At 40.0% G+C, this 25540-nt stretch overlaps 1 protein-coding gene across 4 annotated transcripts in view; it reads left to right on the plus strand.

Annotated features, from left to right (window-relative positions):
• UGT8 (UDP glycosyltransferase 8) overlaps window positions 1-25540 on the plus strand; it is a 72787-nt gene that overhangs the window by 31304 nt on the left and 15943 nt on the right. The window lies entirely within an intron of this gene.

The raw sequence follows: 25540 nt of genomic DNA on the forward strand, positions 1-25540 counted from the left end.
ATTAGTTGCACAGCTGTAGGAAATTCAGTTGACAAGGTTTGTTTTATTAATGGTGGAAAGACTGTATAGTGAAACCAACTCATTTGTGATCTGTTATATGGGGGAGCACTAAATTCTGAGCTCGGAATTTCATGCAGCAATGAATAATTCATGTGCATTATAGTCCTGATCTCACAGCCCCAGTGCTACTCAGAGGTACAGGAGGCCTAAAGGAACAGACCATTCATATGGATGCTACAGAATTTAAATGTCTGATGTTGAACCAGTCATCAGTTAGAAAAATGGGCATGTTTGCATGTACTGTTGCAAGGGAGGGAAAAGGAGAGTTGTGAAGCTTATTTAATTCAGCCAGAATTTTGAGATTCGTGTACCTAAAGGCAGCTATAGGCTTAATGTTGCCACATAAGTAATGTGGGCTTCATTGGTATATTTAATAGACCTAGGATAATTCTCTTGCCCACTAAAGGCATTGTGTCTAAGTCAATACAATTGAGTTGGTCCCATCCAACTGCATGCAATAATGGTTTAAAAACTGAACGAATGGCCAATGTGAAAAGGTGACTTAGTGCCCAAAATTGGGTATATAAAAACAGCTCTACAAACAGTGTATGACTGAGGGTGATTGATAATCACATATAGAACATCTTAAATGTAGGTCTGGATCCATTTGGTTCTAAAACCGAAGAAAAATATTAAGTCTATGAAGTGTGCAGTAATTCGTTTGCTTGTAAATGTTGCAATTGAATTTATTCAGCTTGAACTTTTTTTGGAGGGTAGGGGGCATTAGTTAGATTTTGTTGAAGTGATTTGAATTTCTTTTCCACAATCAGTTGCTGTGCTAAAAGGCATCTTTTGAGTTTGAATTAAATATGTAATAAAGTCCTAAAGTGTAAGGTTAGAAAGGCTCCCTATGATCATCTAGTCTGACCTCCGGCATAACACAGGTCATAGAGTTTCATCTAGTAATTCCTGGAGAGAAGGAAACTGTTCTTCTCTCCTACATAAGTGAACCCTATTTATTAAGTGAATACTATTGAGTCTAATAACTTGTGGTTGAATTACATCTTTTCTTTTAAAAAGACATTCAGTTTCAGTTTTAAGACTCCAAGTGATGATGAATTCTCATGAGTAATTTGTTATGAGTTATGACCCTCATTGTTAAAAATTGCATCTTATTTCAAATTTGAATTTTTCTAGTTTCAACTTCAAGCCATTTCATTTATAAATGCCTCTCTTGGCTAATTTAATAATATCAGCTATCTTCTGACTGTGTAGGTACTTGCAGACTGTGATCAAGTTTGCCTCCTTATTTCCTTTGATGAATTGAATAGATTGTCATCCTCTATTGTGAGATATATTTTTCAGACCTCAAATAATTTTTGTAGCTCTTCTCTAAAATATGCTCCAGTTTTTAACATGTTTTTCCAAGTGTGGACACCAGAGTAATACACAGTATTTCACTAGTGGTTATCTTCTAATGCATGCGTGAAATGCCTTCCACAAGGCCTGTTGGGATGCTTACCTCATTTTCATATGTCTACATGGATAAAACAAATGCTTTCTTTTTAAAGAAATCTCCAGATAGGTACAGTATCTAGTCTTTTATGTCCCACACTTCTGGCCAGAAATACACAAGTGCACTGATCTGAGACAAACATAACCCTATCTTAGAAAAGAAATGTGCAGGTGACTGGACTAGATGACCTATTGAGGTCCCTTCCAGTCGTACACTTCTATTATTCTACTCCCCCAACTACAAAGAAGGGGAAAATCAGACAGTAGATTGTGATTTGGAGTTAGACTCGGTTTACAGGGTTACTCATGGGATAGTGCAGTGACATGCTGCCCCACGCCTGGGGCTTGTAGCAACTAGTAAAGTCACAATGTAATATAGAGTTTTCCTTTACTTCAGCTATCTCATAAACATTTGGTATTTCTGATTTCCATGCAACTTTTTTTGTTTTGTCTGTTATCTTGAAAGCCATTTTTTTTAGTAGATGATAATTGCACTGGCACTAAATCAAAGACTGTAATTACATGGGCCAAAGTAATGAAGGTTTATATTAATTCCTGACCCAGTGCAAAATGAACTGCTAGATCAAGTGGAGTTAACAGTAATGGTTCTGTGATTACTTTAATGACTAGACTATTGTTATTTCTTTAGCCCTGACTATTTAAAAACTAGTCTACTCCTTTTCCCCTCCTGAGGTTGTTGTAAATTGTTTTTGCGAGTTTAAAAGCACTGTTACATTTATAAGTTTTTTTCTAACTATTCAATGACAGCATATTGATCACCCAATTTGTACCAGTGCTTTACTACCCTGACAGTTAGGAAGTTTTTCCTACTGTATAGCCTAAACCTCCCGTGCTGCAATTTAAGCCCGTTGATTCTTGTCCTATCCTAAGAGGTTAATGAGAACAATTTTCCACCCTTCTCCTTGTAACAACCTTTTATGTACTTGAAAACTGTTATATCCCCACTCAGTCTTTTCTTCTCCAGACTAAACAAACCCATTTTTTTTCAATCTTTCCTCTGTACCTTGAGTTAGCCCCATCTATCACAGTGTCTGTCCCCCCCAGGTTTTGCCCAGTTCCCATGGGAAATGGTGTAGGAGCTCTGTGGAGGCTGCTTTTCCACCCTCTGCATTACTACCTGCCATGCCTTTATTCCCCTCGGCAGGAAAGGCCACTTTGGCACTCACTGTGCTTAATTTGGTCTTTCATTTTACAAATTATTAATATTAAAGATAGTAATTAAAAATAAATTGGCTGTAATGAAGCTGTGCTCATTTTTACTAGCTAGGGATGTGGCCCAGCGTGTATAATAAAGGGTTAAACACTGAGGGCTAGATCTTGCAATCCTTATTCATGTTGGTGAGCACTTACTGACACAGTAGTCCCATTAAAGTCAATGAGACTGCTCATGTCAGTGACTGTTCACTTAAGTCAGTGATTTTCCACCTGTGGTCCGTGGACCCCTGGGGATCCTCAGACTAATGTCTAAGGAGTCCACGAAAGGTTGTCGTTACGATAGAACAGTGGTTTTCAATCTGTGATGCATGGACCCCTGGGGATCCACAGACTGTTTTTAAAATTCCCAAAGGGCTCCTCACCTCCATTTAACATTTTTTAGGGGTCCATAAATGAAAAAAGATTGAAAACCACTGACATAGGTGAGTGAAAGTTATATGGCTTGCCTGTGTGAATTACCAGCTTAGAACATGTAATAAGGTGGATCAATGCCCGGTGTGTATATTGACAGCTCCATAAGTAATGCTGAGAGAGTCTGATTAATAGTTGTATTTACACCATCTTAAATATCAATCTGGTTTTATTTGGTTGAAAACTGAATGAAAATAGAAAAATCTATGTCACACAAAGTATTTCCTTAAAAAGAACAGGAGTACTTGTGGCACCTTAGAGACTAACAAATTTATTAGAGCATAAGCTTTCGTGGGCTACAGCCCACTTCTTCGGATGCAAGCTGTAGCCCACGAAAGCTTATGCTCTAATAAATCTGTTAGTCTCTAAGGTGCCACAAGTACTCCTGTTCTTTTTGCGGATACAGACTAACACGGCTACTACTCTGAAAAGTATTTCTTTGTAATTGTTGCAAATAGATGCTTCAAAGGATTTTCAAACAGTTTTTGTCAATGATTATCCATACAAGGAATTTTAATATCTGGAGTCCAGAATATAGACTAAAGAAGATGTGCAATAGAGATAGGGTATTATCTGGGTTATACATTCTAAATGGTTCTTCTCCACTTGTGGTGTGTCTCCTTTTAAATATGTCTAGGAAATTCTAATTTGTAGCTACATATAGAATACCTGGGAAAGTATTGTTCAAAGAAAGTACCATAGTAGTGTTCTGCCCTGGAAAAATTTCTAATAGCCCACAGTTCCTTGGCATCTCATCTTTTAAACATACTGCTTTCCTTTTGTGGAGTAAAGCCTTGTAGGTCATATATCCACAAGGACAATGATAATTCACGCACTGTGGCAAAGAACATTACAGTCCTTCCCTAAATTTGCAGAATAGTCCCTAGGTTGGGATTTTGTGAGATCTCCTGCTGAAATAAAAATGTCTTTGCCACATACTAAGTTAGAAAGAATAATAGGGAAGTAATATATTTCTTTGCTGCTTTGCAATGTGGAGCTGTTGATTTGAATTTCTGTAAAATATAACCAGTTCTAAACATATTGAATTACAAATGCCCATTTATAAAATCTCCAGTTTGGAGGTTAACCCTTATGTTGTCTATCCGAGGCGTCTCAACAAGCTGATTCTTGATCTCATTCTGTACCATAAATAGCTTCATATGCTATTTAGTTCTTTTTTTATAATAAACAGGTAGTGTAGTGGGATGACTCGTTCATAAACTCACATTATCACATGGACAATACAATATCCTACTGAGGGCAATGTGAGTAGATTTATTCTTAAATCATCGCAGCTAAAGACAGAAAAAAAGTCCAATCATTAAAGACATCACTGAATCAATAGGATCTGCACGGTAATACTCATATAGTGGTTCCATGCTGATAATGGTAATATAATGTGGCAAACTAACAGATAATATTCTCCCTTCCCTTTTTCTCACCCTCATTCTATTTCTTTCAGGGGGAACTTCTTAAGTTCAATAACATTGGTTAATATTAAATAAAATAAACAATGGAAAATTCTGAATTATGACATTCTTTTAAAACAGATTGTGTTAGTTAGCCATTAATCAGTAAGATAAGCTATGTCCTTGAATGAGTGTAGGAGCCTAAGTTTACCCCTCTTTAGTATTCTTAAACAGGTATAAGGACCAATAATTAGAAGTATCAGTTTCATACTGAAAGAAAAGGACATTGAGAATGATCAGGGAGCCTATTTACAGTAAAAGGATCATAATGGATTTTATATATGCTCACTTAAGTGTACAGAGATGGTAGATTATGTGGAGAGTGTAGGCTTCTCTCAATCACTACCCAAAATTTAGGTTTTCATATTATTAACATTATGAAATCAACTCTATTAACTAACATATAATCACAAACTACGGTCATATATATTAATATACATCAAATAAGAAAAAATGAATTATTTAAATATCTTTCATTTAACAAATAATTTTGCCATTTAATTATATAGCAGCATTAATTTAACACAAAATAATGTTTTAAGGTTTTTAAAGTTAAGATATTTTTAATCTGCATTTCCAAATTGTAAAGCTTCCTCAGAATTTTTAAACATAAAGCTTTGTGTTTCTTCAAAGATTGTGAAGGTTCTTGAATCTTAAGTTATAACTAGCTGATTTTGAAGTAGCTTTCTTGTTGGGTTGAATGCAGTTATGTGCTGCTGTGAGAGGGAGGAAAAATCTTAGAAAAATGACAAGTTTTTATCCGAGTAAGTAAGATCTCTCTTTTGTATTGTAGCTTATAAAACTGATTGTCTATCTTTACATTTCTGAAGGAGGATCACTACATATTGGGGTGAAGGCTGTTTTGTGCCTAATAAGCTTTGTTATTTTAACATTCTTTTTACCTGTAGATCCAGTAGTTTTGAATCCATTCAGAAAAAACATTTTCCAGTACTTAACTATCCTTATAGTTATAAAGTTTTTCCTAAGATCTACTCTTCCAGTCTAAGAAGGACAGCAGAGACCTTTTAATTTCTTGAGTCATTACGTAGTCAAATTTAAGTTAACTTCCTGTATAATCTTGGAGGCCAGATCATTGGATTTTACATACTGCATAGCTCTGCCATCTTGACTCTTTTCCAGAGCTGTTCCCCCTCTTTTAGAGTTGCTAGTTTTGATATTAAATTAATAGAAATGCCTTTCTGAATGCTCTAAGAGAAGGTTTAGTGAGATGTATATGTGATTTTCATTAGTTGAGGGGGAGGGGGGAATTAGTACTTGAAATAAGGATTTTATAAGATTGCTGATGGAAGCTTATGGAGACATTGTAGGTGCTATAGTGCATCATGTGACCCCTTATTACCTCCTCTTAAAATAAATTTCCATATAAAATATCTTCCTACTGATTGCCCCATTCTGACCTGCTGCACTCACTGGTTCTGTCTGATGGTTTAATCTTCTTAGAACCCAGAACCTTAATATGATCACTTCCTTCCTGTCATAATTTCCATATCCCCAGATATTCCTTTCTCACTTACCATTTCAGAATAGTGTTCTCAAATTTATGGATTTTGTGGGAAATCTGCATTTCAGCTAAATTAGGCTGTTTGTTCCACTGCTCTGCTAAGTCAGGCAATGTTCCATAGATCATCAGTCCAACACCTGTCCAAATAACCTGTGGCCTAAAGAAAAAGTGCCCTGAATTAGGCACCAGAAGTCTACCCAATTTGGTATCAAATCTACTGACTGTGGTTTATATTTCAGTGCACTACAGATACCTTATTATTGACAAGGCCTCAAGCCCTATCTGCAGAAGCAGTCCAATATCATTCCTCTCTTTTACAAATAAATTGACAGAGGATTCACAAGGTTACTGCAAGCAAAGCTGGCAATATATCCTGTATCTCTAATATCTCAGACTAATCTCTTGTCCTCTCAGCCACATTGCATTTCCAAGTGAATGCGTGAAATATGGGCTTGGCTATGATGGCTGCAGCTAATGCTGTAGCCAATAGATCACAATCCTCTGTGAAACCCTGGAACAGAATTTAAGATTCCTAATTTCTAATACTTCTGCTGCTGTCCAGCAAATAGTCGTGTGAGCCAATGGCAAATTTGTACATAAAGTATCCCTCTGGCAGGTGGTCCATTTGTAGTAGCAGAAAACAGATATTCCGTTAGCTCAAGAAGTAGAGATCTGCTGGGACCTGAACATTTAAGGTTCAAACTTGCTGATGCTCAGAGTGGGTCAAATTCATTATGGTTACACATGATGACAGAATTGTTTTTTTTTCATTTTTTTTTGTTTAAAAATGGTTTATTTAATTGTGCAGTGAAAAACCATTTTTATAAACAGGGTCTAGAGATTAAAAAAGTGAAATTAGATTTAAAAAATTTTTTTTTTTACATTTTCAATAAAACAGATATACAAATAAGAATGCATATTAAATAGTGATACATCTAAGATTAATATAGTGCAGTGGTTCTCAAATGTATTTGATTGATTCTCCCTTCTTTGTGTCAGTAGTCATTTACTGTCCTCCCCCAAGTACATATACTGCTACCCAGCTCTGAAGACAGAGCAGAGAGCAGTGGCTGCTGGGCAGGTGCCTAGCTCTAAAGGTAGCGTCATGCTAGCAGCAGTGCAGAAGTAAGAGAGAAAGTGTGAAAAGTGGTATTTGTCATCACTTTTCACAGCAGACTTAGTGCCACATTTGCTACCCTTACTTCTGCGCTGCTGCTGCCACACCGGGGCTGCCAGAGCCCCGCCACCTCCAGGTGAGGGATTGGGGGTTGGGGGAAGGAGAACCTGAGCCCGGGCTGCCTCCTGCTGAGGAAATTGGGGGTGGAGGGGAAGGAGAGCCTGAACCTGGGTGGCAGGGCTTCAGCTGTCAGCCCCAGGGTGGCGTGGCTCCAGCTGTCCCCTTTAATCCCCACCTCTGGGGTGTGCATGGCCCTTCTGCACGAGCCCCAGCCACCCAGGGCTGACAGCCAGAGGTCTTAAAAAAAAAAAAAAAAAAAAAAAAAAAAGCACACAGCTTGCACCTCCCTTGACACATTCCCGCATCACCCTTGGAAGGCCTGCCCCATAGTTTGAGAACCGCTGATAATATAGTGGGTGAAATCCTGGCCATATTAAAATTCCTATTTTCTTCAGTCAGTACAGGATTTCACCCAGTATTTCTAAAGAGGTACTGCACCTCCAACTTCATTATTAGATAAAATATAAGTACTCACAGAAGTCCGTACAAATAACATTTTCTTTGAACATCTAACACTTGTCTCAAACCATTTTCAAAATGGATGTCAGCATAATGTTACGTATGACTTGTCTTAGATTTGTAGAAGACAAGAGGACTCCAATCTGGTGCTCCCTGAATGTGTGCCTAATGAATGGCTTTCAGAACACTGACTTTTTACACCTCACATGAATTACAGTGAACAACAGGTCATGAGTTAAGGGTACTGTAGAAGGTTTAGCTGAGTTCTTTTTTTGTGTCAAGTTGGAAGTTTAATGTCATTTTAACATTATTTTTTGCATTTAATTATAAATTCTACTGACAGGATAGGAATTAATGGCATCTTAATGGTGTCTCCTTTCTTGTCCAAGAGTAGCACCAGAACCTGCAGGGTAGTCGGTCACGTGAGATTCTTGTTGAGAGAAACACATTCAGTGATACTGTAAAAACATAAATTCTTTTGGTCCTTGGTTTTATTTTTAGGAGCTGTACAGGCTGGGTGAAGGCAGTGAGGTGCTTGTGAGAAAAGGGAATGGGAAAGAGGGATGAAAAGAGGAAAAACTGGTGCAATTCAGGGTCTAAACAAGTTAGTACTGAGTAATCAATGAAGAATAGCATCCAAGGGTAGGGCCTTGTTGGTTTCTGCACATGGACTTATAAAATAGAAAGTACACCCAGAAAAGTGGTTTCAGTTTTTGTTTAAGACTGATTAAATAGATGAAAAGATGAAAGGTTCCAGAGTTCAACTTACTTTATGAAATTAATTGGGACGAGAGTATATCCTCCTGGGAAATAGGGTGACCTGGAGGAACTTGAATGGCAAGAATTAAATAAAAAAAGAAAGCAGACTGTATTCATTTCATTGCTGCTTAAAAATTAAGTAGCACAAGGGAACAAGAGGCAGAACAGCAGACATATATCCTTGTTGTACTCTTCTACTGCTGTATTTTGTGTGCATCTATAGTGGGACAGAAGTGCCCAAAATGCTGGCCTCTGAAGATCTCTGGTGGGAGACATCATCAAAATAGGATAGACGGATGATTTGGATGTATAGAGAAATTCATACGTTGACCATAGTTACCATATACACACACCATTTTCTCCTTTCCACATCTCACCTCACAATGACAAAATATGGAATAATGCCACCCTTCCTCCCATACTCAAATGATATACCACCTCTGAGTATGTAATGTGCTTGAAATCATAACACTTTCCTGAACACTCTCTGAACCCTTAGCCACTATTCTGTTTGTAGCTGTTGCTTATTTTGAATCAGGAATGGTTTCCTCTTTTGGCTTACACAATAGGGCCCAGTTTTGTTCAGCAACACCCGGAACCCAGTGGAAAAACTTGCATTTCACAGTGCAGCATTTAAACAAATACAAGCTTCTCTGATTTAGAATACACCAGGAAAGTTAGGAAACTAGAAAATAATAATAATAAAAAAAAATACAGCCATCTTCATGCTTCTTTATTATTATTCCTTATTTGTATTACTGTAGCCCCTCCTCCTCCATTGTGCTAGCTGTTCTTTGCTTAGGAATTGATAAAAATAAAATAACTATAGATTAATTGACAACTTGTTACTGAAAATTACTTTAATTGTACTTTCTAAATTAAATCTGTTTTTTCCCCTCTGCTGTAAACAATATTTCAGCATTTAAAAATTATATAAAATATCACGTAGCGTGTATGTGTTTCCATTAAAGAATGATTGTCCACAGCCATATTCAGAGAGCAGACATTGATGCTATTACACATTTGAATCTACGAACTGAACAGGGAAAGTTTCTGATATTTAAACTCAGTTATGTTTGCATATGTGAACTTTGTTTATTTGAAACAAAGCTCAGTATTAGGCACTACTGGTTACTGCCAGCTGGGACCTTACCCCATAGTCACAGCTGTGCATTTAATATTTAAACCAGCTAAGAATAGCTAATTAGAAAATCAAACTGAACAAAGCTCACACAGTAGTGTCAGCACAATACCATTTTTGTCTGTGAATGATAAAAAAGATTTTTTTCCATATAATAATAATGGCTGGAGCCATAAGTGCTTATTCCAAGTGTACAAACACAGACAGAACTTTAATAAAAGAATATTACACACTTAAACTCCTCAGTCTTCAATAATATAGTCTTGTGTAGAAACTATTCCTCATCGACAAATATAAAAAAGAGCAAAGCAAGGTCATAATATCTGCTCCTTTATGAAACGCTGGCTACAATAAATACTACTCATATAGGGAAAGGAGAGGATTGCCTAGACAGTCTCTTTGAAGAGAATATATGTGAACCTTGAGGAAATTAATTAAAAAAACATATCTGGCTTCTGCTGGAGCTAATATCTCCTTTGAAACATGGGATACCAGGATAAATCACTGATTTTAATCAGCAAGCAGGACACCTTGATTTAAGTAATTGATTTTAAATCTAGTTTTGCATTTTTAATTTGTAGTTATTTTTCTAAATAAAGGTTCAGTCTCATTAGCTGATAACCATAAAAACATGTTGATATGCAATCAAATATATTTTTTATACTAAATTTGATATTTCTTTTTGCTAATTAGTAGGATACACTATATAGGTATTTGTTTAGGCAATCCTAGAGTTTAACTTATATTTATGTACACTCTTAATTTTTACATCTATTATGTTAGAAAATGGTCAATAATGCATTTCTTATTTATTAGAAGATAATTTTTACTTAATATTAGTTTCAAACTGCATTTAGACAGAGTGTAAAATTCAATTAAAAATGTACAAACCCAGCATTTTAAAATTGTTTTTATTAGTAAAAAAAATGACTTAAATGTGCTGGACAACATAAGGAAAAAAATAAGTTTATCAAAACCTGTTTTTGTATTTAAAACTAACTCATGTATTATACTAAGGAAGTATTTACTGAAGTTAGTGAAGTGAAGGTCTGGGAAAGCCACCATCCCCTGCCCAGGAAAATGTGAGACACTGTACATCAGGTGCTAGAGGCAATGTTGGACCTTAGGGTGATAGAGGAATCTCACAATGGTTGGCAGAGCCCCACTGTCCTAGTGTCCAAGACAGACAGAATGACTCTGTTTTGTATAGACTTTAGGAAGGTAAATGTGATATCCACATTTGTTGCCTCCCCCATTGACATTTGATGCATATTCCATGCTCCGAGTCAATTAGTTGTTAGAGTGATTCACGGCCACAACAATACATCTCAACCCCAGATCTGACCAAAGGCTACTGGCAGATTCCTCTAACAAGGGGTCTTGAGTGAAAATGTTCTTTGCAACACCTTTTGGCCTGTACCACTTCAAGACTATGCCCTTCAGCCTTCACAGGGCTGCAGCCACCTTCCAAAAGTTGAGGACACAATCCTGTAACTGCACAGCCAGTATGCAGTAGCCTACCTAGATGATATAATCATTTACAGTGGTTATTGGGAGACATACCTTGATCATACAGTGACAGTCTTACAGGATCTGGAGGTTTCCAGCCTCATGGTGAACCCAGACAAGTGCAGATTGGGGTTTCATGAGTTGATGTATCTGGGAAGACCATTGAAAGGGGCAAACTTAGGCCTTTAATCAGGAACGTCCAGGCCTTGACAGACTGCCCTATCCCATCAACAAAGAGGCAAGTTACACAATTTCTGGGTCTGGCTGGCTATTATAGATGGTTCATACCCAGCTTTACCATGATAGCCACGCCTGTCACTGACCTGCTGAAGAACTGTAGCCCCAAGAAGGTTGCCTAGTCTGAAGTTGGCGATTAAGTCTTCAGGACCTTGAAAGATCTCCTGGGCAGTGAACTAGTCTTCTTCCACCATGACTTCACAGGATGGTTCATATTCTACACCAATGCTTCCAGTGTAGGGCTAGGGGTAGTATTATGGTATTACCTACTAGGAAACACCTTCCTCTTGATTATGGATCACACACCCCTCTGCTGACTCAATTCCAGATCGCCATGGACAACTGCCATGACATGCCTTAAGGAGAGAGATAGAACAGTAGGAAGAGGCCCGGGAAGATTGTTAGCTGGATTGCAGGTAGTGGAATCCTGCATTATGGTGCTCAAGAGGGTCCGTGGGTTGAAAACCAATGGAATGGGAGGGCTTGCATTCCCCTACCCTACCCCATTACCACTAAGTGGTGCTGCAGACTGTAGCCACTCGGCAGGGAGGCTCATCTCCACTCACAGAAAGACAGAGAGGAAGTAGTTTTGGTAATGGACCAAGTCATGAACAAGTGTTTAGTTTCCAGGACAGAGAAGAATGGATGGATTTTTGATCTGTTGTCAGGGAAAGAACTGCAAGATTTTGAGGTGATGGCATGAAGTCAGGGAGGAGTCAAAGATTTCCTTCAAGTTGCAAGACTGGGTAAGTGAGCGGTGGTGTGAATTGTGTTAAAGAAGCGGGTAAATGGGAGAGTTGAGGAAGGTAAATAAGTAACTTGTATTTAGCTTACCGTATATACTCGATCATAAGCCAGTTCACTTATAAGCTGATGCCCCCAAGATGGATAAATAAAAATGGAAAATTTTTATAACCCGTTCATAAGCCGACCCTATAATTCAGAGGTCAGCAAACTTTGGCTCCCGGGACATCAGGATAAGCCGCTGGTGGGCCGAGATGGTTTGTTTACCTCAAGCATCTGCAGGCATGGAGGTAAACCTAAGTAGACAAAAGTGTCCCGGTGCCCCAACTGCTTACCCTGACGGGCCAGAACAGCAACTGGTGGGGAAATTTTTTGGGGGGGAGAAGCTGGGAGTCAGGGGAGTAACCCGTGTGACCACCCCCCACATGACCCCACCCCTAGCCCGGGACCCCCCTCTCTCTCCATCCCATCCCTTCCCACCTTATCTGGGGAGGGCCAGGGGAGGATGTCTCTTGCCTGGCTGGAACTGCTCTGGCAGGCTGGGCAGCGCAGCCGCAGCCTCCTCCGGTGGGCCAGACCAGGCGGCGCGGCCGCAGCATGTTCCAGCGGGCTGGGCCAGGAGGCACGGCCGCAGAATGTTCCAGCGGGCTGGGCCAGGAGGCACGGCCGCAGCATGTTCCAGCGGGCTGGGCCAGGAGGCACTGCCGCAGCATGTTCCAGCGGGCGGGGCCAGGAGGCATGGCCGCAGCGTGCTTCGGCGTCCGGGCGGTGCGGCCACAGCCTACTCTGGGGGGCGGGGCAGAGTGGAATGGCTACAGCCTGCCAGCCCTGGGGCTGCAGCTGCTTTGGAGGCTGGGGGGAGAGCAGCATGGCCAGAAGCAGAGGGACTCTGGCCCTGCCTCTTCCCTTCTGGCTGTGCTGCCTCTCCTTGCTTCCTCTGTTGGGGGAGGGGCTGTGTCCCACCTCTCCCTCTCTATACCCGTTCATAAGCCGACCCCCGTCTCTGGTGCTTCCCTTTTTTACTAAAAAAATTCAGCTTATGAACGAGTATATACGGTAATTTGTCTGTGAGACATCCAGGAGAAAGTGCCAGAAAGTTAGGCTGATAATAGTCTTCCTCATTGTTCAGGAAGAGGTAATATGTGATCTACGTGTCAGTTCTGGAGAGAGATAATTACTCCATGAAGGATTTAACCCCAACTGATTGTAATTGTGGGAATGTCTTGGTGGATGGAGTTTCCAGAATGTTGAAATCTTGGTGAATGGAGAGGTGACTGGAACCAAAGCCAGGGAAAGAGAAAGTCCTCCGGATAATATATGTATGGACTGAAGAAAGGGGTTTTCATTGTTCATTATTACTGTGTAATCTAAGTGTAACTGAATGCTTGCTTTTCCACATGGCAAAGTTTAGTGTGATCTTCCAGTAGCATTGTGTAAAGTGTTCGGTGTGTAGAATGTGTACTTTAGTAGTACAAGAGATATGGTTTTATTTATATATTGGAAAGGGATGTAAAGAACTTGAAAAATCATTGTGTGCACAGGGCCGGCTCCAGGTTTTTTGCTGCCGAAGCCAAAAAAAAAAAAAAAAAGCTGGAGTGCCACGCCTTGAAAAGTGCCGCTTCCAGGCACATGCTTGGAACGCTGGTGCCTAGAGCCGGCCGTGCGTGTGCAAACCAGAAAAAACATGAGTTTCAGTTATTCATATTTTTCATATGATACTATGAGAAGATTCTTTTTAGAATAGTACTGAACTTGCACAGTACCATCAGGCAAAATAGCAAAAAGTGTTTGCTTTTTTTGTCATTGAGGACCTTCTCCAAACCCCAGTGAAGTCAGTGGGAGTCTTTCTGTTGATTTTAGTGGGCTGTGGGTCAGTCTTTGACTGCCCATGCTTTTTAAAAGATTTGTTCCATCCATGTTATGTTACTGCATGACAGATGTCATGATTTCAAATGTTAGTGGCATACAGTTTTCAAATAGCTGCCAATATGCTCTTCGCACTTGTTTTCTGTTTATTTCCAGTACCATAGAGTACCAGATCTATTCAGTCACTGCATATGCCAGACAAACAGATTGAAAAAGGAACAAACATTTCCTTCCCAACACACTTTTGCTTTCTCCTTATAAAGCTTAGGTAGATTCTACCATAAATAATAAGAAAATATAAACATAATTGCCATGAACAAAATATGAATCTATATGGAAACATGGATACCTCTCCCCTGTCCCTATCAGCTTCCTCCACTAACCTACTTTACAAAGCTTGTTTTTACAGCACTCTTTGGGACTGGAGCTATTGTAACTGTCACTGCAGATGTCTATCTTGATGTAAAAATATCATGTGATTTGCAGCCTAGCTCTAAGACTCTTTGTGTGGGAGAAGCAGGAATAAGCGAGTGCTGAAAAGAGCCAAGTATGTATGTGATGAATAGGGAATGCTGCTCTTTTCCTCCACTTCAGCCTCCTGGAACAGTCATTGTTCATGTCAGGAGAAAAATGTGAAAAGAGAGTGAGAGAATAACTAGAATTAGGATCCTGGCATGTCCATTCTCTATGTAGCTCTCTGTGTGTCTATTGTACAAAGTGCCGTTACTTTAGTATATGCGTGCTTTTATGTGCTTGTAAAATGTGTTATGTTATACCATAAACATGAAATAACGACCATGATTCTGCCATAAAGATGCTGAGAAAACACTAACTGCACAAATAGCTCTGTATGTCTGTTTTTCCAAGGATGAGAAATCATTTGATAAGGATAACAATCAAAAACTTTTTAAATACATTGATCGGATTTTTTGTTTGTTTTGTTCTTTAAAAAGTAATCAAGTGCACCCAAAGGGCATGTTCCATTGGGGATGTACCGCACTTGTTTATGAAAGGAATTGTGCAGTCTTTAGAGTTTTTTTTAAGAAGATGTTGATATTTTAATGCATAAGAAATCTCAAGTTAAAATAAATATAAGTATATACAAACAGCTGATAGTACATTGCAGATGTGGACAAAAAGTCACCACTATTATTATTGCACTATCAAACAGTGGGGGTGGGGGGGCAAGTGAATGGCAATGAAATAATATCTTTCTCTATCTGTCTTCTATGTCAAATCCCAAAAGGGGTGAAAATTCGAGTATTACTTTATGATACACTGCACCCATAACTTGTAGGGATTGACAAACCATTGGGCATAATAAATAATAAAATGAAAGAAGTTGATGTTTATTAGAGTCGGTTGACTAATTCGTTGGGATTTGTGTGTGTACGCATGTTTTGCCTTTTTTTATTGTATACTAAACTTTATTTCATTATTTGACCATCTGTAATATAAATAAACTTAAAATGTAGTAGAAAAATACTGAGCTTAAAATCTTAAAAGGTATTGCAGAGGCTTTTTCGTTACAAACTGAATGGGATGAGGGTTTCTGGAAGCAGATTTGTATGTAAACAATTTCTGCTGACTGGATATTATCATGACCTCATGCCCATAAAGCAATCGCTTTGGAGTAAAGAGGACTGTAGACAGGACCCTTCAAGAATGTTTCTGAGTTGAATTAAAGCAGACAAAGGAATGCAATTTGTTTGGAGGATGTCTGAACTGATATCAAGGAAACTCTGAAGAGTACAGAGAAGAAAATGCATCACATTTCCCTGACCTAAAATAGTTCCTGCACTACCTAGATTGAGCACTCAGATCACTGAATTTACAATAGCTTAGGACAACATGAATACCATTTAAACTGGATAAGGGGATGGGGGGGAGGGAGGGGGAGTATGCTGATCCACCCTGAATGGATTTTGAAAGCCAGGAACTAAAGACATGTCTACACTACAAAATTAAGTCATCCTAACTTATATCAGCATACAGCTGCCATAGTAATTACATCACTTGTGCATGTGTGCACTTTGTTCCTTGTGTTGGCGGAGCATGTCCTCATCAGGTGTCCTTGCACCAACTGAATTGTCAGTGTGGGGAATTGTGGGATGGCTTCCGAAAGCCAGCAACAGTCGACATTGTCTACACTGGCAATGCATCGACCTAAATATGTCCACACTGACTCTATGCCTCTCGTGGTAGTGGAGTTATGCAGCGGGCGAGTTACATCAGTGGAGCAAAATTTTAGTGTAGACACTTACAGAGTTAGGTTGACATAAGCTGCCTTGCATTGACCTAACTCTGTAGTGTAGACCAGGGCTAAGTATTTGCAGAAACACTGGTCCAGTGACTCACTCTGGCTAAATGTCAGCGATTTAAGACTCTTAGGCCAGGTTTACACTATAAACTTGCCATGCGTCTGACGAAAGCTGTATTCACCCACGAAAGCTTATGCTCCAATACGTCTGTTAGTCTATAAGGTGCCACAGGATTCTGTGTCACTTTTTACAGATCCAGACTAACACGGCTACCCCTCTGATACTATAAACTTACATCGGTATAACTACATCACTCATGGGTGTGAACCCATGAGTGACACAGTTATACCGACCTAACTCCCAGTGTAGCGAGTGCTATGTCGATGGGAGTGCTTCTCTCATCAACATAGCTACTGCCTCTCATGGGAGGTGGATTAACTACGCCGATGGGAGATACTGCGCCGCTGTAGACCTGCTCTTAGACTGCCTGCAACTTCACAAAATTAGGAGGAAACTTGGAGAGCAGCAACTGAGACCTGCAGGCTGGACTGACACAGGAGGGGAGTCACTGCCCATTAAAAAGTGTTGGGACCCATGCATATACCAAAAAAAAAAAAAAATGATGGCACTAGGTAGAAAAGTAGTTGAGACATCCTGGAAGTGCTGGTGGTGTTAGTGGAAAGAAGCAAAGAGCAGGAGCTGTAAGCCACCAGAAAATACCTCCCAGTGGAAAAGTTTTGCCAAAAGCCAAAGAACATTTTTTTGTGTAATGGCTTAGGATTTATTAGGTAAAAGGCATATACAGCCCTTTACAATGTGCTCTTGGGGTTGGTAATCTGAGTTTCCTCTTAGAGAATATCAGAAAGAGTTTTATCATTTATCATCTCTTTACCAGACAAGACTGATCAGTGAAATGTGGAGAAACTGTAGCTGGAGAGAGACAGGGCTTCAGGGATAGTGTAGGGAAATTGGCTTCACTTGCTGTTTCTGTCCAGTTGTGTGAGACCCTCTGGAAATTGACAAAATGAGGACAAGGTAAAAAATGGTTGCAGACTTTAATGGCGGACAAACCAGGTCAGGGATCAGGCAGAGCTAACTGAACTTGGAAACAGAATGAAATCATGGCCGCACTGAAGTCAATGGGAGTTTTGCCATTGACTTCAGGGGGGTCAGGTTTTCATTCAGGGCATTTCTCTCTCTGGTTGCAGGGTGAAAAGCAAGAAAGCACTTTGAGAAATAATGTATATATCTTAGGAGAAGAAATACTGGTTTTGTAACAGTGAATTTTCCTGTTTGGTAACATGTCATTACCGTTTAATGTTCACAAATATTTCTGTTTTTATTAAACAAACATATAGAATCATGGAAGGAAAAACACACAATAGAGGCATTTCTGTGTCCAGGTCTATAACCAGCCCCGCAAAGCATATTCGTAAGTGCATAGATGGCATAGGGATGGGACTGCAAGTTTACATTAATGACAAAAGTGGGTGTATCAATAAAATAGTGGCACTGATGCTGCAGCCTTAAGTATGCAAGTTATTCAACTGGGATTACTTGGGTGACGAAGGTTTGACAAGATCCAGCTCAGTATTTGTATTTTACTCTAGTAATCTTGCATGAGACTTGTGTTAGGGGTGCAAGATCAAGAACTCAAAAGAGAAAATTTCTAAAGATAAGGCTGTGACTGCAGTGTCACAGTAATTATGTTGGTAAAGAACTGTTTGTCATATTCTAAGGGCTCAGTTCATATTCTGTTTTTTCAAATTCTAAGTGTTAAGTTGCACATCTTATATATTTTATAATATGCATTAATAATAGGGTTAGCATATTTTAAAAATAAAAAAGAGGACACTACACAGGGCCCCGGCCCCGCCCCTTTCCCACCCCCGGCCCTTCCCCAAAGTCCCCACCCTAACTCCGCCCCCTCCCCTGAGCGCCCGCATTCCCCCTCCTCCCTCCCAGCCACACAAAAAGGGCTGCCCGAGCGCTACCGGCTTCACGGTTTGCCGGGCAGCCCCCAGACCCTGTGACCTTGCTGGGGGCGCAGGGTCTGGAGGCTGCCCAGCAAACCATGAAGCAGGTAGCGCTCAGGCTTCGGGCAGCCCCCATGCCTCCAGACCCTGTGCCCCCGGCTAGGCACTTCCCCTCCCGGGCTCCAGCGGCTGCTGTGCTCCCTAAACTCCTGGGATCTGTAAGAGCTGAGCTGCCCGAGCACTACCGGCTTCGGGCAGCCCCCATGCCTCTGGACCCTGCGCCCCCGGAGCCCGGGAGGGGAAGTGTCCGGCTGGTGGACCAGGACCGGGTCCGGAGGCATGGGGGCTGCCCGAAGCCGGTAGCACTCGGGCAGCTTGGCTCTTACAGAGCCCAGGAGTCAGGGAGCACAGCAGCCCCCGGCGCCCGCTCTAAGGTAAGCCAGGGAGTATTTTTCCCAGGCATGTTCGGCTTTTTGGAAATTCCCCCCGGACGGGGGTTTGATTACCAAAAAGCTGGACATGTCCGGGAAAAACCGGACATATGGTAACCCTAATTAATAACAGAGTTATAGAAAATACTACATTTGTGCAGTGTGGCTCTGTTAATATTTAGTAAACATTCATAACTGATTTGCATGCTTCATTTTGTAACCTTAATGGTTAACACTAGTTGTTTGGATTTAATTTCCTACTTTTTTAATAAAAATACTAAAGAGATAATGGGAAAGGATTATATGTATTTAAAAAAAAAAAAGAAAATCTAGGGGAAAGCTATTGCAATTTATAAACTTTGCAAGCAGTGTGTGTAAATTCCGGTTCTGCATTTCTTCAGCCCATGTACCTTCTGATTATTATTTTTACATAATATTTATATGACAGTAGTGCCCAGAGGCCCCTGTGAAGGTTAAGGCCCCATAGTGCTATGCAAACAGATTTAAGGACACAGTCCCTTCACTGAACAGTTTAGTATCTAAGAACACAATTTATCTGTTCTATTATCTGCAACCCATGCACAGCACTTCTAATTTTCAGCACCAGCCTGTGCTGAAAGGGAGGGTTGCAGTCCAGGAAAGTAGGACAGCAATACCCCTGATTATGTTCCTTAGCTAGAAGCCTATGTAAGCCTTAAACAAATGGTATTAAGGTAAATCTGAATTCAGAAACCAGGATTCAGGCTCACCTGGTTCAGGGTCACCTGGACCTCTCCTGGGCTGGCACAGGTAAGAGCAGCCCCTTAGAGCTATTCCTAAAAGAATAAGATTTTTCATTATTATTTGGCATCTTAGGGGACCAACCAAGTTTCCAGTGAAATCAGTGGGAGCCTTTTCACTGCATTAAGTAGTAGTTGGATCAGGCCTTAAACAGAATAAAAGACAAAGCAGCCATATAATGAGTTAGATGCTGTACAAAATTTTAGAAAGACAGTCCCTGTGCTGAATTGCTTAAAGCCCAAGTAGACAAGACAAATGTTAATTTTTGTTTGTATCTAACACCACTTGTATTATCTGTCTTGTCTCGTTGGACTTACCTTTGGTTTACCTTGTAACAAACACCATAGCTGTTCACTGCTGTTCACATATTGGAAGTCATGCATCCTGTCCAATAGGAACCAGCTGTCTAATTCAGCCTAGCATAGATACTGCTGTCTAAGCTACTGTTAATGTTTCTTTCATTTACTTTGAAGCTCCTTAATTACAGAAGATAAACTTTTCAGGATTTCTCTCAAGGATATGACTTCCCGTTGCTGGAAGAGAAAAATAATTGAGCAATAGTGCCAGCTATGGTGTTTGTTATCTTTGTTACAAGGGAAGCCTGCCATGTTTGGAATTCTGTTGCTTGAGATCAGTTAAAGTAAACACTCCGTGCCAGTGTCCGTGTCACACACCATCCTCTTCTGCTTGTGTAATGACATTGGATTGAAGGGGAGAAGCACAAGGTTGCCTAGTTGTAACATCTAAATCAAAGACTATGGAGATATGCAAAAAGAAGAACAGGAGTACTTGTGGCACCTTAGAGACTAACAAATTTATTAGAGCATAAGCTTTCGTGGAGATATGGTTGACACTGTATAAGTAGGGCCCTACCAAATTAACGGCAATGAAAAACATGTCATGGACTATGAAATCTGGTGTTTTGTGTGCTTTTACCATATAGTATATAGATTTCACAGGGGAGACCAGCGTTTCTCAGACCTGGGCAGCTGGAGACTGGAAGCTGTTGGCTGGGTGACTCGTTCTGAAGGCAGTGCCCTACCAGCAGCAGCCGCGCAGAAGTAAGGGTGGCAATACCATACCATGCCACCCTTACTTCTGCGCTGCTGCCTGGGTGGCCAGGGAGTGGTGGCTGCTGACAAAGGGTTCAGCTCTGAAGGCAGCAGTGCAGAAGGGTGGCAATACCATACCATCCTTACCTCTGTGCTGCTGCTGGCAGCAGCTCTGCCTTCAGAGCTGGGCTACCAGCCAGCAGTGCAGAAGTAAGGGTAGCAGTACCGCAACCCTCCCTCCCCCGACAATAACCTCGTGACCTCCCCACAACTCCTTTTTGGGTCAGGACCCCTACAATTACAACATTGTGAAATTTTAATTTAAACATCTGAAATTATGAAATTTACAATTTTTAAAATCCAATGACCATGAAATTGACCAAAATGAGCCGTGAATTTCGTAGGTAATAAGTATAAGCAATGCAAAGTTCTTGTGGTCTCTCTCTTTCTCTCTAGTTCTGAGCATAATACTTTGCATTTCTCTAGTGCCTTTCATGAGATCTCAAAGTGCTTTTCAGATGTTAATTAATTAATTAATAAAACCTCAAAACATCTTTGTAAAGTTGGTATTTTTATGTCCATTTTCTCTATGGTGAAACTGAGGCGTAAAGAGTTTAAATTAGCAGCTAAGGTAAAAATGGAACTGAGAGCCTCTGACTTGCTGTCTTGTACTTTGGATACTTAGAAAAATCCCAATTATAAGAATACATATATACTAATAGAGTTATATCACTGGCCTCCTGATCAGAAAAAGGCCAACTGAGTGCTTTAAGGGAAAATTAAGTAGGCCCAAACTTTGACCAGGATAATTTTAATTAAAATAACTGTGTACAAGGGGCAGGAGGAAAGAGAGAATGAAAAATGTCAGTCTTGTGAAATGTAACTGTAATCGCTAGAAGCCTTAACCGCAAAAGTATAACCTGTGAATAACAGGAAAAGTTTGCTAGAGAAACACCTGTGAATAACAGGAAATCTTATTGCTTTTGTATTCCTAATAAGGAGCTGGTTTTCTGTTTAAAAGGATGTTACAAATGAAAAGTGTGTTTGACTAAATGTGGTTTTAAGCTATATACGTTTTTGTGTTCCTTTGTTAGACAGACCAGCTAGGCTGGCTGTGTCTCCCTGCATGCTTGTAATAAAGTGGGCCTCAGGCTGTTCGGATCCAAACACAACGTGTGGTTAATTTTTCCACCACAGTGCACAATCTCAAGGGAAGTCAAAGAGACCTCTAAGTCTTTTAAAACAATAACAATGGATGACTTCAACTAACAATATATCAACTAGTCATATGTCATAATTGGACAGGTTTAAAGATGCACCTTACACAACACCTCACATTACTGTTTCTGGAACAGCTTGTTCTAGAACACACAAGAAGGAGAGGCTATTCTCAGTTATGCCCTAAACAACACACAGGAAATGGTTAAATTGAGCCATTATATAAAAATTACCACAATTTAATTACGTTCAACATTTTCAAGGGAAGAATTATACCAAAAATTAGCTCTGCAACACTAAAGATTAAAAAGAAGGGCTTCCAAAAAATGAGGAAAGTAGTCAAAAAGATCAAAGTATAGAAATTAAAAGTCTTACACTCAGCTAAGGATACAGTTACAGTCACAGAAGGAATGCAAACCCCCAAACAAAAAAGAATCAGGAAGGCAAGGGAAAAAATATGGTTAAGTGGCAAGATGTGACTTAAACAGGCATTCTTCAGAAAATGGAAATCCTTTTTGCATTGTGTAGCAGGAGGCAGTTCACTGGCCACTGGTACACGTGCTGTATTTTATTGGATGTTAGTTTTTGTGGTGTTATGTCCTAATATGTTAGTAAATTATATTTATACTGTTTGGGCTGCTGTTGACAGAACAAGCTGCACAGTGTTAACAGTCCATTTAATTTTCCTTTTACTCAATTCTCATGCCCATTTCCTATTGCTGTGTGGGAATTGTAATTGTGGGCCTTATAATAAGTCTAATGAAAATAGCAATGAATCACGGTTCCAAGAAATTAAATAGCATTCCGAAGACTAGGATATCTATAAGGCATCGGTATCAATTTATAGCACTGCCTGACATCAGTTAGGATCTAAATAGAATTTGAGTTTGTGTTTCCAAAAGCAAAAGGCAAGTCTATTTAGCACACTGGCCTCCTGGTCTTATCTACCTTTTCGTGATATCCTGATGACATTGTTCTGGTGATTGTTTTGGATTTCTGTTTAGCTAGCAACTCTTCTTTTTCTGATCTACAGAGATATTTTTACTCTGACTCTGCAGGGCTTTGCTATCACAGTATTCTTGGGAAGTTTTATCTGCTGGCTTGGGGTTATATAAACTTTATTTCAACAAAGTCAACGGAGGGGTTCAAATTTTGCTGTCTCTTTTTTTTGTAGTTTAACTGTTACAATAAATAGGCAGATGACCTGTAATGGAAGAAAAAAGACTCTTACTGTGGAATTTCAGTGAAAACTAATACTGTACATTTCAATTGATTATTTTACACCCTGCATCAAAACCCGGGATCAATCAATGAGGAATTTTCCTGTGCTTCCTTCCTTTTGTTTATACAAACACCAGCTTGACCTTATTATAAGTTTTCTGCTGACTATAACAAGAACAGGATAAATTACTTAATATCACTTTTGTGTTCTGGAAGGGAATGTGTCCAGTTCTGAACTCTGGAAGACTTTCTGCACAAAATTCCATCCAAAAAAATCTGACTGTTTCTGTGACACCACACACCAGTTGTATTTTAAAATTACTTTTTTAATATTAATTACCTGAAGCTGCTAACAGGCTTTTGCCTATTGTATTAAAAACTAAGAGTGCAATCTTGACTCTATTGAAGCCAATGGCAAACCTCACATTGAATTCAGTAGAGCCATGGTTTCACCTTACTTGTTGGTGAAAATAAACATTCATACTGTTGCTGTTTTTCTTATGATTATATCCTTTCCAATAAGTGACTGATGAATCCTGGAACCATTCTGATATCCATTATGATGAATTGCTTGGGGAACATTCTATTGCAGGCTCTTCTTTAATATCAGTAGTATTTTCTGTCACATGCTTCTATAGTAATATATTATATTTGAAAAGTAGCAGTTAACATTTCATGTAGTATCCAATAAACTTATTAGCCACTGAAATACTACCTTTCATAAAAGGTTTGATGCTGCTTTGCAAATATAACCATTGAAAGTTCCAGTCAGTGCCATAAAGTTCTGCTGATTGTGGAAGTACTGTCACCTTTGCCTCCTTACACAGTAGATTACAGATACTTGCAATGCATTTGGAAAGGGAAAATGACCTTGTCTTAATAAAAATTAGCATGTGTTGTATTGTTCATTCTCTCTCTCTCTCTCTCTCTCTCTCTTTCTCTCCCTCTCTCTCCCCTCTCCTCCTCTAATTGCCTCTCTTTATCAGCAAATTGAGTTTATTTGATACAATTAGTGGAGACTGGCTTCTCCACTGACTGAGAATGTGACAGTGTTGTTACCTAAAACATTTTCAAAATGTAAATCCCTCTCCTCTGTTGGCAGGTGAATGTCCCACAGTAAAACAGGCATGTCTAATGCCTAGTGGGCACAGATTACCTCACTGGTTTATGAGCTACTGCTATGCCTAGGGGAGGGCTGATTTAACTTGGGTTCATTAGTGGAGGTACTGAATCATTCCCTCAGGCAACTGGTCCATGCCCTCTTCCCTGCCAGTGCCACCTGCTTTTGGTGATGGGCAGATCATCTGTGCATCCCTTGGTGGAGAGGTGACTTTCCATTATTGGAAGCCCTGTGCCCTGAAATTCTGAAGGGCAGAATCTGACTTAACCTGGAGATGAATGGGTGCTTGTGGAGTACAGTAATTACAAGGCTTTAATTATGCTATGTACTAGAGAAGGCATCCCAGTCTGTGCTACTGTTCTTTCAGTAGATAGTGTTAGGACGATTGATTTTTTTTTTTAATCTGACAGCATATTTCCTCATGTAATTCATTGCAGATTCACAACTTTTATTAGTTTATTAGCACTGCAGGATGAATCTGAAAACCCCTTACATTCCTAAGCGATAAAAGTATGGGCACTTTCACCTCTTCCACTGTTACATTGCTTGTTAGAGGTGGATATAGTTTTTGCATGAAGGGGTTCTGCAGAAATGCCATTGCAAGCGGCTTGCTGCTTAGAGAACAGTTAGAGGAACTAAACAAACAGTGGTAAAACATATGAGTACAGTGTAAGAAAACTGACTATTTGCATATTGTATATCTTGTATCATATATGTACTTTAGTGACAGAACTGAAGAAATTTGCCTTTGGTATATTTGTATATTTTAATATAGTCTTCATAGTGAAATTCTGATTTAACTGAAGTCCATGGGGGGGGTTTGCCTTTGACTTCAATGGTGTCAAGATTTCAGCTTTGGTTTTTAACTTGTGTAGAAGGTTTTGATTGTTTGTTTTGGGGCAGTGTTATTTTATAATATTGTTATTTTATGTCTTTGGAATGCTGCGCATGGCTATCTAAATAAACTAAAGAGGCGTTCAGTGAAGTTCAAAGGTAAAGAAGTATCTAAGCCTAGGATCTGGCTATTCCTAGTGATTGCGAAAAATAAAATAGCTTGTGAAGTGAACATTTTGTTGTTCAGCACTCAGGGCCGGCTCTAGGATTTTTGCCGCCCCAAGCAAAATCAATTTCGGCCGCCCCTCCCACCCCCGTTTTTTTCTTACCCCACCCCCGGCCCCGCCTCAACTCCGCCCCTTCCCCAAATCCCCAGCCCTGCCTCCTCCCCCCAGGCTCTCAAGCCTAGGAGGGAGGGAGGGAGAGGGAGAAGCAGCGCATGTGCCACGGCCACTCAGGGTCTCCCCTCCCTCCCAGGCTCTCAAACCCGGGAGGGAGGGGGAGATCCCTAGTGGCCGCGGCGCGCGAATCAGCTGTTTCGC

The sequence above is a fragment of the Malaclemys terrapin genome, chromosome 5, assembly GCF_027887155.1.
Source record: "Malaclemys terrapin pileata isolate rMalTer1 chromosome 5, rMalTer1.hap1, whole genome shotgun sequence".
Classification (NCBI taxonomy): domain Eukaryota; kingdom Metazoa; phylum Chordata; order Testudines; family Emydidae; genus Malaclemys; species Malaclemys terrapin.